We start from the raw sequence: 15,359 nt of genomic DNA on the forward strand, positions 1-15,359 counted from the left end.
GAGCAGATCCGCTAAGCGCATGAGCTTTAAAACTCAAACGTCATTTTGACTCGCTTAGCGAGTCAATGCGCTAAGCGAGTCATTCGAAACTGCCAGCGAATAAGGCAGCTGCCTTAGGCAGTTACCATTTTACTTCCTCTGAGCATTTTCTCCCATTCATTGCATTCACCCTCTGCACAGTACTTCAATCTCCCTGCATTGCCTGCATTTTTGCTCCCTCTTTGCACTCATATTCAACAATACAAGTAAGCTTCTTAACTTTGTTCATTTTATTTCCAAATTTCAAACTTTAGGCTAGTTAACTTAGTAGTGTTAGGTTGAATTTCTGTTAATACTTAGTTTTGTTAGGTTAGTTGTTCGTTATACTAGAATTACAGTTTTATTATGGATACAATGTGCTTGTTTTGATTAGGGTTAGACGGCCTAATAGGGGCCTAAGTGGAGGGGTGAGAAGCCCCTGCTTTTTCTAGAAATCGCGATGAGCGCGCTAAGCGCCTTGCTGCGCTAAGCGAGTTCATTGTTTCTGTTGAACATCTGGATTTCTAGATGAACTCGCAAAGCGCGGCCTTGTCCCACTAAGCGCGTTCATTTTCTCTGATTGAAAGTTCAATTGCTTATGAACTCGCTAAGCGTGTCTGTGCGTTAAGCGAGTAATGTGTTCTCAGACACTTAAAAATTTCTATGTTTTGTTGCGTGCTAAGCGTGCCCTGTCACACTAAGTGCAATTATCTCTCTGTTTTTCTATTTGTTGGAATTGGGCTTAGCGAGCCTGCTCGCTAAGCCAGCGTTGTTCAGTAGAGTAGTCGCGCTAAGCGCGCCTTGTCGTGTTAAGCATACATCCTTATTTGTTTTGAAAATTTGTGGAATTGGGCTTAGCGAGCCTGCTCGCTAAGCCAATTCTGCAGAAAAAATTGGATCTGTGTTCACTCAGTAATCGCGTGGCTATCGCGCTTAGCACATAAGTAGTTTTTCCTAAGGTGCGCTAAGCGAGTCTCTTGCGCTAAGCGCCCAGAATGATTTTCAGTTTTATTTTTTGCTTTTCAAATTGAATAATTTCCTGTCTAATCTTGTGTTTTGATTCTTTTGTATTGCAAATGGCTCCCCATAAGAGAAAAGCCACTGCTACATTATCCCAGGCCAGTTATGACTGATCCAGATTTGTATCAAGGGATGCTTGGGACCATTATGCAGATAACATACTTGGCCGGAACATTCTTCCGGAGAGGAATGTGAAGCTATACATTAATGAGTTTGATGACTTCAAAAGAGAAGTCGAGAGGAGGAACTGGCACAGGGAGCTCACTAATTTTTCTGAAGGAAGCATCGATGTGGCAATTGTTAAAGAATTCTATGCAAACCTATATGTCCCTGAGGACAAAGAACCAAAGCAAGTTAGGGTTCGAGGGCACCTGATTAAGTTCGATGCAGACTCCCTCAACACCTTCTTGAAGACTCTAGTGGTCTTGGAGCAAGGGGAGAGCTTACCTTCTTACTCTAGGTTCTGCAGGTTGAGGCCAGACCCTCAAGAGCTGGCAGCTCGACTGTGTATCCCTGGAAGGGGATTTGTTCTTAACACCGAGGGCTTGCCGTGGAAGCTCTTGAGGAAGGATCTTACAACTCTGGCGCAGACCTGGAGTGTTTTATCTTATTCTAACCTAGCCATAATTTCACATACCTCTGATCTTAATCTTGACAGGGCTAGGTTAGTTTATGGGCTAGTAATGAAGATGGACATGAACATAAGAGCACTTATATCTGAACAGATCTCGCTCATTGCTCAGTCCAACTCCTCGAGGCTTGGATTTCAAGCCCTCATCACTGCCTTGTGCAAGGCCCGAGGAGTCACCTCATATTCTCTCACTTATGAGTCACTCAGCCCAGCCATTAATTTGGCTTATATTAAGAAGAATTGTTGGAATCTGAATGACCCTTCGGTCACTTTTCCAGGGACCCAAAAATCCAGGGCTAGAAGATCTGAGGCCCCATCTCCTTCAGTTGACCATGCTCCCCCTACTTCTGCTCCCTCTACCTTTGCTCTCCCTTCAGCTCCAGTTCTTCCAGTTCCCTCCACTTAGAGCTTAGAGCCTTTCATGTCTATGCTGCAGAGCCTGCACCAGGGCCAGCTCCTGATTTTGCAGAGCTTGCAGGATGTGGTCTAGCAATGACCAGTTATGAGCGTGGAGGAGTTTCTGCAGAAGGTTGCCTGGTCAGGAGTCCAACCTTCTCCTTTGGGAGGGGGTGAGGCCTCCATAGCCCAGGAACCTTAGCCAGACCAAGAGGATGACTCTTCTAAAGCCACTCCCACTCCCACTCCACTTGTTTAGTGTGTCCACTCTTTGTCTTGACTAATTAAAAATTTATCCTTCTTAATATTACTAGATTCAATTAGCCTTTACTACTAAGTTATGAAAAAGTAAATAGCAGAAAAAATAACTTAGACAAAAGTAAAGCGAAAATAAAAAGTGCACAGTGGAAAGATAAAGAGTGTGGGGAAGAAGAAGACAAACACAAGATTTATACTGGTTCGGCAACAACCCATGCCTACATCCAGTCCCCAAGCAACCACCGGTTCTTAATATTTCCAATAGCCTTGTAAAATACTTTACAAGCAAAGATCCACAAGGGATGTACCCTCCCTTGTTCTCTTTGAACAACCAAGTGGATGTACCCTCCACTTGAACTGATCCACAAGAGATGTACCCTCTCTTGTTCTCAGTATTACAACCCAAGTAGATGTACCCTCTACTTGTACCACAAAGGATGTACCCTCCAATGTGTTAAGACAGAATTCTTAGGCGGTTAGTCCCTTGAATCTTTGTAAGGGGAAACAAAAGATATCTCAGACGGTTAGTCCTTTGAAATATTTTGTTTAGAGGGAAGAGGAAGAATCAAAAGAATTCTCAGACGGTTAGTCCTTTGAATCTTTTGGCAAGAGAGAGAAGGAATGAAGAAGAAGAATAGCACAAGTTTTTGGCCAATGAACTTTTCTTGAATAAAGAAAGTTTTGAACAAAAACTCTTAGAAGAATGCTTTGAATGAATGAAAGAAATCTGAAAGTTGTCTTTTTAAAATTCGTGTCATGGTCACATATTTATAGTCATTTGATGACTCAAGTTAAAAGTTTATGACTCTTGGCAATTTCTTCTAAACTAGTCACTTTTTAAAAGTTATGACTTTTTTGAAAACTAGTAACTTTTTAAAAGTTATGACTTTTTTGAAAACTAGTCACTTTAAAAGTTGTGACTCTTTTGAAAACTAGTCACTTTAAAGGTTGTGACTTTTGAAAAATCTTCAGAAACTAGTCACTTTAAGAATTGTGACTTTTGGTAATTTAATTTTCAAAATAAGTCACTGGTAATTGATTACCATTGTAATGTAATCGATTACACATCAACAGATGTGACTCTTCATGTTTAAATTTGAAAACCAACGTTTAGAAACACTGGTAATCGATTACAAGTATTGTGTAATCAATTACACTAGTTTGAAATGATTTGAAAAAGTTTTATCACAAGTTGTGACTCTTGAAATTTGAAATCTAACGTTTTAAAACATTGGTAATCGATTACAGCTTTGTAAATCAGTTTGAAAAGAATGTTGGCTACTGGTAATCGATTACTGCCTTCTGGTAATCGATTACCAGAGAGTAAAACTCTTTGGTAAAAGATTTTTCTTTTTGAAAAATTCTCTTGAACAAAATTGTGCTATTCAATATTTTGAAAAACTCTTTTAATACTTATCTTAATGGTTCTTGCATATCTTGAGTCTTCTCTTGATTCTTTTCTTGAATCTTGATTCTTGATTGAACAACTCTTTGATTCTTTGAAACTTGTGTGACTCTTGATTCTTAACTTGAGTCTTTGGCATCATCAAAATAAACTTGGAAAACATTGATTCCACACAGGCATCTCCAGCAGGCACTCCTGCACTGGACTTGAATGAGGAGGCCATGGATCAGGACCCACCACCACCACAGAACCAGGATCACTCACAAGATTTTTATTTCCCTGTTTTTTGAACAATTTTAATATTATCTCATCTTTAGTACTTTTATAATTAAGATTTATGTTTATGTTTCAGTCTTTAAATTTTAGTTTATAGTTTTTATTTTGGTTGATAGCTTGTATAAAGCTTGATTGAACAGTGCACTTATATTGTCCAGTGGTTTGATGCTTGGTTTTGAAATTTAGTGTTTGTTGATTGGTTTGAAGTGATCGATTACGTGATTTGAGTGAATTGGAATGCATAAATCGCATGTTTTGAATGAGTGTGCAGTGATTAGAAGAGAAAGAACATGGATTAGGATCATGATTGAAAATGTTACTTAGTTTGACAGTTTGATTGTGAAGGTACTCATTAGCCACAACCCGGTGAGAGTGTGATCTTTAATTGTGAGAGAACGACTAACATTGAGTAATGATTTTTGCATGAATCTTTGAGTATGGAATGAATGCATGAAATTGAAGATGATGAAGGCCATGTTTTGATTGAAGATAGCCACTTAGCTAAAAAGCTTACCTTGTGCATGATTGATTTATCCCTTGCACCCATTTTGAGCTGAAAGTATGATTGTTTGATTGAACCTTGAGCCTATACAGTTTATCTCCTTCTACCTTGTCTTAGGTTGTAGGAGAGCATCATTCATAAAAGGAAATTTTGGTTCAAAGCAAATTTGCCCAAATTTGAGGGAATTATGGGGTGAAAGCTTGTAATGGTAAGAAAAGAGCAACACACATAATCATCTAATAAGCAACAAGTATTTAAAAAAAACTGTAAGTATAAAATAAAAGTGTGTGTGCTGCTATTTAAGAAAAAGAAAAGCTAAGTGCGGAAAGGCAAGTAATAGAGCTGGAATAAAAAGAAAACAGTTGATCTATGGATGAATGCTCTCTTAGAACCTAAGCTTTTGCATCCTAGAAAAACCATGAATTGATTGCAGCCCAGCCTCATTACAAGCCTAATAAAGTCCTTCGGATTCAGTTTGTGTGTTCTTGACTGTATGGCATGAGATGAATTGCAAAGATTGAGACTTGTGTTAGTTGTTGATTGTTGAATAAGCCTAAACACTTGTGTTTGAGTGAAACAGTAGTTGTGAGGCTTTGGTTAATGATCCTTCCTTGATATCTGTCACTCTTACTAGCTTATTTCAATTGTGTTCCTTAATAATCATGTTCACATCTTTGAAAATCTGCATGTCCTGTGAGAAGCTGTGATTGAAGCATTGTATGTCATTCATTTCATGTGATTGAATTTTTTGGAGCAAACACCTTGTGAATAACCATTGTGATTTTGTCACTTGAGGACAAGTGAGTTGTTCTTTCTTTGCTTGAGGACAAGCAAAATTGTAAATTTGGGGGAGTTTGTTAGTCGTCTAATACGACTAACTTTTGTATAGAAAACTTTTACAAAATGTATATATTTTCCCCAATTTATGGTTCTTTTTGTAGGATTGTAAATAAATTTTGCTTTGTTTTTATTTGTGCTTAGTAGAAGCCTTGTGTATGGAATTAATGTCAATTTCTCTTCAATTTCAGGAAAAAAGGAGTTATTTTGAATAAGTGCTAAAGTTGATGTCTCACTAAGCGAGCTCAATGCACTTAGCAAGTGTCATCTGTTAAGCGAGGCATCAACGCGCTTAGCGAATAAGAGGAATCTGGAAGGGAATCTGTCATGCAGGCATGCGCTCAGCGCGTCATCAGCTCACTCAGCGAGTTGTTTGTCACCTTCCAGGCTTAGTGCAAGTTTGGCGCTGAGCGAAAATTCACTTACTCGCGCTAAGCGCGATGTCGAGGTTAGTGAGCCCTTTTTAAGCCTGGAATAGCATAAAGATAAAAAAGAGAGAGCATTGAATATCATAAGAGCTCGAAGAGTGAAATACACAGAGGCAAAGAACAGAGAAAAGAAGCCAAGTTTTGATCTTTTAGGAAGATTTGTGAGTTTTTTGAGTGATTGTGAGATTCCTAGAGGTGGAAGAGACATCCCCACTCCTTTGTAAGCAAGCAATTTCTCATAATTCCTCTTCTTCATTGTAAAAGGAGCTTCCTTGCTATGGAAGGCTAAATCCTCAGTTGGGGATTCTTGCTAAGTAATTGATGTAAACTCTTTCCCTGTCTAATTAAGGTTGTTTTATGTGTTCATTGTTTCTATCAGTACTTTTTTATTGCATGCATGTGGCTTGATCACCCATATATGTGTACTATTAGGGGCTATAGCATTGAAGGATGATGTATTGTCTCCTTAGAACTTGATAGAGCAAGATTAGGTTACCGTATGTTTGGACACGGAGTGCGGTAATTTAGTTTTTATTATGTTGTGATCATAAAGTTGTTCAATTAAGCTAAGTTCAACAAGAGACATCTGCAAACGAAGTTTAATTAGAATTAGGCTAAACTTATGAGACATCGGTGTTTAGTACTTGAGCCTTCAGCATAGAACACAGAAACATCTTTAATTAGAGAAACATCCTTAATTGCATCAATTTTCTCAGTAAGAGAACCCACACCTTTAGATATCTATTTTCACACTTACTTGCTCACGTTTATTGCTTTGTAATTAGAATAGAACATACTTTTACTTTCATTCACAATCATGATTTCTATATTAAACAAACCTTTACCAAATGAACAAGTTCCCTAAGTTTGATACTCGGTTCACACTGTTGTAATTATTTACTTGACGACCCGGTTCACTTGCCGGTAGATTTTGCATCCACACAAATAAGTAGTATCCTGGAGTGGGAACACATACCCTTAAGGATCGACAACTTTATGCTAAGTTGTCCAAGTGTGAGTTTTGGTTAGAGAAAGTTAGTTTCCTAAGGCATGGGATATCTCAAGGGGCTATAGTTGTAGAACCCTCTAAGATAGAAGTCGTTCTCGAGTGGGAGAGTCCTAAATCTGTTTTTGAGATTAGGAGTTTTTTGGGCTTAGCAGGATATTACCGAAGATTCATAGAAGGTTTCTCCAAGTTAGCTTTACCTTTGACAAACTGACTCGTAATGGTCAAGCATTTGTGTGGGATACCCAATGTGAGCACAGTTTCCAAACCCTTAAGGAAAAATTGATGATCGCTCCAGTGCTAGTTTTGCCTAACCCGAGAGAACCCTTTGAGGTGTATTGTGATGCATCAAAGATGGGTTTAGGAGGATTATTGATGCAAAATGGCCAAGTAGTAGCCTATGCTTCTAAACAACTCAAGACTCGTGACAGGAATTATCCCACCCATGATCTGGAGTTGGCTGTTGTGGTTTTTGCCCTTAAGATGTGGAGGCATTACTTGTTTGGCTCCAAGTTTGAGGTGTTTAGTGATCATAAGAGCCTTAAGTACTTGTTTACTCAGAAAGAGCTGAACATTTGTCAAAGGAGATGGTTGAAGCTTCTTAAAGATTATGATTTTGAGCTTAGCTATCATCTCGGCAAAGCCAATGTACTGGCTAATGTTGGACCTTGTGGCCTCAATAATCTTAAGAGGGATAGGCTTAGAATACAGAAGAAGCAACAACAATCAATTTAACAATGTTCTTTAAACATGCAAGACACAATTGATTGCAACAAAATAAATAAGATAAGGGAAGAGAGAATGCAAACACAGTTTTATACTGGTTCGGCCACAACCCGTGCCTACGTCCAGTACTCAAGCAACCCACTTGAGATTTCCACTATCTTTGTAAAATCCTTTACAAAGTCTGAACCACACAGGGACAACCCATCCCTTGTGTTCAGATGCTTTACAACAAGAGACTCACAGTCTCTTAACCAATCTCATTGAATAAGAAGAATAGAATAAGAATTCTCTCTTCAAGAGAAGAATATTACAATGAAGATCATGTAAGAATCCTTATAGATTTTGCAAGTGTTTGGTCAAGGATTTCTTTTGAGAGAGCATTTGACAATGAAGTTCTTTTGGAATCTCTCTCATTGTCTTTTGAGAGGATAAGACATTTTGGACCAAAAATACTCTCTGTCTAAAATTCGTGCCCAAGTCACCTATTTATAGGCCTTTGATGACCATTCACAAATCTAATGAAAAGATGTGACTGTTGGCAGATTTTCTGAAAACTTTCCACTGGTAATCGATTACAATGTTTGTGTAATCGATTACACAGTTATAATTTGAAGGGTTATGACTTTTGAATTTGAATTTCCAAAGTTTCGTTGCTGGTAATCGATTACAGACATATGGTAATCGATTACATGTTGAAAATTCAAATTCAAAACCTTTTTCAACAGCTATTTCTCAACCCTGTCTTCTGGTAATCGATTACACTTCCTGGTAATCGATTACCAGAGCCTTGCATGTCTTGAAAGCACATTGTTTTAAGGCAAGGCTTGGTCTTTAGTGAATCTTGAAACAAGGCTTTGTTTGTTGAAGCAATCTTGAATTATTCTTGAAGCAAATGCTTATCATTTGAAGCAGCCTTGTTAGATTCTTCTTTGACATCATCAAAATCATATATACATACATTCACAGCTAACACCTTGAGTAGGAAATCCCTACAACATGCGTCAAAGGAGATGGCTAGAGCTTCTTAAAGATTATGATTTTGAGCTTAGCTATCATCCCAGCAAAGCCAATGTAGTGGCTGACGCCTTGAGTAGGAAATCCCTACATATGTCTACCTTGATGGTCAGAGAGATGGATCTCCTTGAACAATTTAGGGACCTTAGTCTTGCATATGAGGTTACCCCTAACAGTGTGAGATTAGGAACCTTGAGGATCACCAGTGAGTTACTAGGAGATATCAGGGAGGGCCAGAAGACTAATCTTTTTCTAAGGACTCAGTTAGAAGCTATAGAGTCAGGAAGAGATAGTAGTTTCAATGTTGGATCGGATGGAGCCTTGCGACTTCAAGATAGGATTTGTGTTCCCAATGTGCCTGAACTTAGGAAGATGATCTTGGAGGAAGGACATAGGAGTAACCTAAGCATCCATCCTAATGCTACCAAGATGTATCAAGATTTGAAGATGATGTTTTGGTGACCCCACATGAAGAGAGAGGTTAGTGAGTTTATGTATGCATGTTTAGTCTATCAGAAGGCTAAGATAGAACATCAGAGACCTTCAGGGAAGTTACAACCCTTGGAGATACCCCACTGGAAGTGGACAGTATTTCCATGGATTTTGTTGTAGGACTACCTAGAACTCCTAGAGGTTTAGATTCTATCTGGTTATTCTTGACAGACTGACCAAGTCTACTCACTTTATTCCCATTAATATCAGATTTTCCTTGGAGAAGTTGACCTCCCTATATATTAGTGAGATTGTCAGATTACATGGTGTGCCATCTAGCATAGTGTCTGATAGAGATCCTAGATTTGCCTCTAGATTTTAGGAGAGCCTGAACAGAGTGTTGGGAACCAAGCTTAGACTAAGTTTAGCCTACCACCCTCAGACTGATGGCCAAACTGAACAAACCATTCAGTCATTGGAGGACCTTTTGAGGGTGTGTGTCTTAGAGCAAAAAGGGAGTTACGAGAGTTTTTTGTCGTTGATAGAGTTCACTTATAACAATAGTTTTCACTCTACCATTGGCATGGCTCCTTATGAAGCTTTGTATGGTAGAAGGTGTAGGACACCCTTATGTAGGTTAGAGCCTGGAGAAGACCTCACCTTAGGACCTGAAGTGGTACAACAAACCACTGAGAAGGTAAAGTTGATCCAAGAAAGGATGAGGATTGCTCAGAGTAGGCAGAAAAGTTATCAGGATAAGAGGAGGAAAGACCTGCAATTCGAGGTTGGTGATCATGTATTCTTGAGAGTCACTCCGTGGACTGGGGTTGGTCGAGCATTGAAATCCCAAAAACTCACACCTCGCTTTATCGGTCCTTTCCAAATTCTTAAAAGAGTCGGTTCCTGTGGCATAACAAATTGCATTACCCTCGTCACTTTCTAATCTTCACAATGTCTTTCATGTGTCTCAACTCCATAAGTATATCCATGATCCATCTCATGTGATCGAATTGGATGACGTACAAGTGAAGGAGAACTTGACATATGAAACATTAAATTTGAGGATCGAGGATAAACAAACAAAGCACCTAAGAGGGAAGGAGATTCCATTGGTCAAGGTGATCTAGGGAGGTGCATCAAGAGAAGATACCATGTGGGAATTAGAGAGTCAGATGCGAGTAGCCTATCCATCCTTGTTTGAGTCAGGTAAATTTCAGGGATGAAATTTCTAAAAGGGTGGGAGAGTTGTAACACCCTGAAATATTATTAGTTATAAATTGATGTTTAATTGTATTTATCGTGTTATTTGACTATATGGTTGACTTGAATGAGTTGAGGTATGGCTTCAATTAGTCATGTGTGAATTTCTAGATGTGGATGTTGAGTTATGTGGAGTTTTGTTGAGCTAAGTTGAAATTATGAGATTTCAAATTTTACCTAAACCTATTTTAGTAAAATTGCAATCCCGGATTCGATAACCGTTGGATCATCTTAACATTTTGTCGGGAGCTTCCTGAGACATCTATACATAGTCTGACAGTTGGGATTTTGAAAATAACAACTTTTGATATCTCACTAAGCAAGAAGGGCGCGCTAAGCGCAATTCCAACCCGAGAGATAAATAGAGTGGTTAAAGAGTTTTAAGCATCTTTGGAGGGGGATGGCTTAGAATCTTTAATTATCCACGACCATTGCATTGATGGTGCCCATGTTTCATACTTCATATGACATAGAAATAGTATAAACTTTGTCAATAAGTACTTGTAGTTTCTCATGAGGAGGAATACTTGTACTTGGGGGCATGTCACTTGGTTTGGAACTCCTTAGAGACTCAGGCTTATCACCATGGGGGGGGGGGGGGAGTTGCCTGTGCATGACAGGGTGACCTCGACACTTACTGCCTAGTTTTCCTAAGTGAGATGTCGTGTGGACACGCTTAGGCTATTTCCTTGGGGATGGTACCACATTGCATTTGAGAGTTGACGTCAGGTGCATGCATCATACTGAACATGATTGATTGGAACTATGGACTGATGATGACTATTTGTTGAGTGTGTGTTGGACTAGTGAATGTTTGTGTAAGCTTATGATATTTGTTAATGGTTTTTTACTAATTGTGGTTATTTGATCTTTGTATTAATTTCTTTTATAATAAACTCACCCCTCGCAATTTTTGTACCATGTGGTTGGTACCTATGATGATCGCGAACCTTTATTCGTGTGAGCAGAATGACAGCAGTAGAGTACGAAAAGTGAGATTCTTTTGTGGAGTCGCCGAGCCGACGTGATGACGTTGGGATTATTTTGGGAGAGAGTTTTGTTTTGTTAATCAACTCCTCCATAGTTGGTTCCATGATTCTTTTTGTTGAATTAAAGATGTAAATCACAAATTTAATTATATGTATGAACAAATTTACTTTCCGTTATGTGAATGGTGTGTACTGAGTTACTATTCCTATATATATGTGTATTCACTTAAGTAATGGTGTATTGTTTGGTGAATGTATATCGAGGAAAAAAAGTTTACGTTCATTTTTCATAAGTAAATTAACGGAGTTTTAATTTAAAAATTGAAATTTTCACAGTCTAGAGTAGTGATATCGTAGCGACGAGACGGGTCATTACACCATTGCCTTCCCCATCATAGATGGAGATATCTAGAAACTATTCCTCATCCCAAATGTGTTAGACAAATGGCCTCAGATATCTTAAGAAGGGGGGGTTGAATTAAGATAACAAGAACTATTCTCCAATTTAAAATTTCGCTCTCTCTTTTTAGATTAACAATGCACCCTTAACATGAATTACTCAAAAGACAATTCAAAATAAACTTCTTTAAAGGCAAAAGATAAATAGCAATAAATAAAAGAAGTTTAAGGGAAGAGAGAAATGCAAACTTGATTTATACTGGTTCGGTCACTTCCTGTGCCTACGTCCAGTCCTCAAGCAACCCACTTGAGATTTTCCACTCTCTTTGTAAAATCCTTTTACAAAGTCTGAATCACACAGGGACAACCTTTCCCTTGTGTTCAGGAATCCTTTACAACAAGAGACCCTCAGTCTCTTAACCCTTTTTCAGAAGTAAAAAGAAAAGAAGAATAAATCTCTCTTGAAAGAGACAGATTGTACAATGAAGATCAATCACAATTCCTTATTTGAATATGCAAGTGTTTGACCAAGGAATTCTTTGAGAGGATAAGACATTTCAATTTAGAAAAACTCTCTTAATCTTTTGAGAGGATAAAAATTTTTGGGCAATCAAAAACTCTCTCTTAATTCGTGTTTCCAAGTCACATATAAATAGACCTTTGATGGCCATTCATAAACCATTTGAATAGATGTGACTCTTGAAAGTTATTTTCTGAAAATCTCCTCTGGTAATCGATTACAATAATTGTGTAATCGATTACAGGCTTTAATATTTGAATTAAAACGTTTATTAACTGCTGGTAATCGATTACCAATATGGTGTAATCGATTACACAACCTAAAATTTGAATTCAAATATTTAGTAGCTGTTGTAAAGCATTTTTGGCCACTGGTAATCGATTACATCCTCTGGTAATCGATTACCAGAGAGTAAATCTTTTGAAAAACACTTTTTAACATGCATTACTTGGCCAAACCTTTTGCTATATCAATTATGAATTTCCTTCCTAATGTACTAGTGATCATCTTGATGTTGTGGCTTGTATTCTTGAATCATTTGCATCATTTGCTTTTCTTCATCATGATCATCATCAAAACACCAAAGGCATTTGCATCTACAATCTCCCCCTTTTTGATGATGACAATACAATACCTGAAATCAAGATTCAAGCAAGCAACAACCAATTGTATATAGATAAAATGTGCATTTACTCCCCCTATATTTTGGAATTTATGATCACTTGATTTATAACTTTTATCACTTGATTTCTAAGCTTTTTGATCATCATCAAAACACCAAAGATCTTCTACAATATCCCCCTTTTTGATGATGACAATCCCTGAAATCAAGACAAACCATATACAAGATGATAGCACGTTCACACAGCCCTTACTCCCCCTATCTTTTGGCATGTATGCCTAATTTTACTTAATTCTAATTGATTTCTAACCCAAGCTCTCTCAAGTTCTCTCCCCCTTTGGCAACATAAAAAAGAACTAAGCAATACAAACAAAATCCAAACATAGCCAAACATGAAACCAAAATAAATCCACACATTGTTATAACCAACCAAAGCAAAGTATTGAAATATAATAATAGTGCAAGAGTACGATAACTAGAGCAACAAAAAGCCAAATACACGGCGATAAAGCAAAGTACTAAGAATACTTAATTACTAATAAGACTTAGTCATAATAATAATAACAATTAATCTAAGAGGATGATGGAGGCGGTGGTGGTGGATCAAAGCAACTACGGGTGAAAGAGACATCTTCTTCAACTTGTGTGAGGCGAATATCCATGCCGGCAAAGCGTGAATCTAACGAGTCGAAGCGGTCACCAACATAAGAACGAAGACCCCGTAATTCGGAGAGGACTTCATTCATGAGTCAGGAATCTTCGCGTTGAGGAGGAGGTGAAGGAGTACGTTCATCTTGAGGAGGGAGTGCATCCTTCTTCAGCCATTGACCATTCCGATCTTTACGGTACCCAAAGGAGGTCACTGCACCAGCACCAATTGCAAAGGAACGCTTGACTTGAACAAAGGGTTCAGCATCAAGCGGAATTTGAAAGTGACGCAAAAACAGAGTAATCAAATGTGGATAAGGAAGAGGTACTTTGGCCCGTAATGCCTTATGCATTCGGTACCGAACCAAATGGGCCCAGTCGATCTGACGACCGGTAAGAAAAGCCCACATAAGAATCAAATCCTCCTCAGAGGCCTGTGCTAAATTTGAAGACCGAGGAAGCAAAATTCTAACAATGATATAATGCATGATGCGATTATCAAATGTTAATGACCCGGCCAGCAATCTACCGGTCATTTTAGCTTGATCATTGCAGACCATGCGACGAGCATCATGACTCGAATAATCGAATTTCCAGTCATCAACAATGGTGCCCTCAAAAGGTGCACCTTGACTGGGTAAATGAGTCAAAGAAAAGAATAGTGACTAATCAATGACCATAGAAATACCATGCACCTCAGACATAATAATACCATCCTGAATTTTTAAATTGCAGTAGAAGACCTTTACAAGTTCAGGATAATATGGCAATTTTAATGACATGAAATCAACAAGACCAGAATTTTGAAACACTTGATAGCAATCAAACGTTTCATCATTAAAGAATTCTATGTCTAGGTACTTAGGGTCTAAGATTATTCTAGAAGAAAACTGAGAAAGGTACCGTAGACACTGATCATCGGATGAAAACAATGTTGATGATCTTGGAGATGACAAAGAAGGAGGAATAGGTGCTGTGGGTGCTCCGAATGGGTCGTGGCGGCGATGGGCAGCAGCAGCAGCAGTGGAAGATGATCCATTTCTCTTCTTCGATGGCTCTTCCATTTGATGAAGTTTTTGTGAATTTTGATCGGTGGAAGTGAAAGAGGAGTGAAAAAGAAGAAGATTGGGCTTTACGGGACGTGATTTGGTGAAGAATTGAGTGAGAATCGAAGATTTGAAGTTTTAGGTATGGAGGAAAACGTGGAGGAGGCTTTGGTTGCGTAGCAGCTCTGATTTCGTGAGTATTTATAGAAGATGGCGTATTGTAATCGATTACAGGTATTGGTAATCGATTACAGGACCAATAAGCCTACTGGTAACCGATTACAGGACCAATAAGCCTACTGGTAATCGATTACAGGATGTTGTAATCGATTACAGGCTGCCTGTTCATGTGTAATCGATTACACTGGATGGTAATCGATTACCAGAGCCTATCCTAGGCTAGTTTCTTAAGAGAATATCTATGTTTATGCTAAAATACATCCTATATAATTAATTTTCACTACTAATACACTAAATTCAATCATTCAATTATTATATACACAAGAAATCATAAATTCTATCATAAAAACAAGAATTCAAACAAAATCAAACAAACAAATTAATCTACAAACAATAAATAATAGTAAATCAATCAATCAATCAACCAATCAATCCCTATTTTTCTAAATCTCTTACATCTAAGAGACCTAATTCTCTTCTAATAGAGAAGAACACTTCCTTGGGGAGAGGTTTTGTGAAAATATCAGCAAGTTGATTCTTAGTATCAACAAACTCTAATACACAATCTCCCTTTAGGACATGATCTCTAAGAAAGTGGTGTCTAATCTCTATATGTTTAGTTCTAGAGTGTTGAACTGGGTTTTTGGATAGATTTATGGCACTAGTATTATCACACTTAATAGGTATGCGATCAAGAATGATGCCATAGTCAGATAATTGTTGCTTCATCCATAAAATCTGTGCAC

The sequence above is a fragment of the Glycine soja genome, chromosome 13 (genome assembly GCF_004193775.1).
Source record: "Glycine soja cultivar W05 chromosome 13, ASM419377v2, whole genome shotgun sequence".
Taxonomy (NCBI): domain Eukaryota; kingdom Viridiplantae; phylum Streptophyta; class Magnoliopsida; order Fabales; family Fabaceae; genus Glycine; species Glycine soja.